A 267-nucleotide genomic window follows, 5' to 3' on the forward strand; every position below is an offset into this window, starting at 1 on the left:
GGTAGAAATCGCCTCCCATGGTGTATATGCCGCAATCCCTTCTTCTCCATTCTCCTCTCGGTATCTTAGGCACGCACGCACACGCGCCTAGCTTGAGTTTGTTGTTGTTGTTTTTTTGGAGAGGTTTTTGCTATAGGGCACATGCGCTCGCCAGACAGAGAGAGAGAGAGAGAGAGACAGACAGACAGCGAGAAATCACCCCCAAGGGGAGGATGACCATGCTGCAATCCCTTGTCCTCCATTCTCCTCTCAGGATCTTGGGCATGC

The sequence above is a fragment of the Tupaia chinensis genome, unplaced genomic scaffold (genome assembly GCF_000334495.1).
Source record: "Tupaia chinensis unplaced genomic scaffold, TupChi_1.0 Scaffold144899_1, whole genome shotgun sequence".
Lineage (NCBI taxonomy): Eukaryota > Metazoa > Chordata > Mammalia > Scandentia > Tupaiidae > Tupaia > Tupaia belangeri.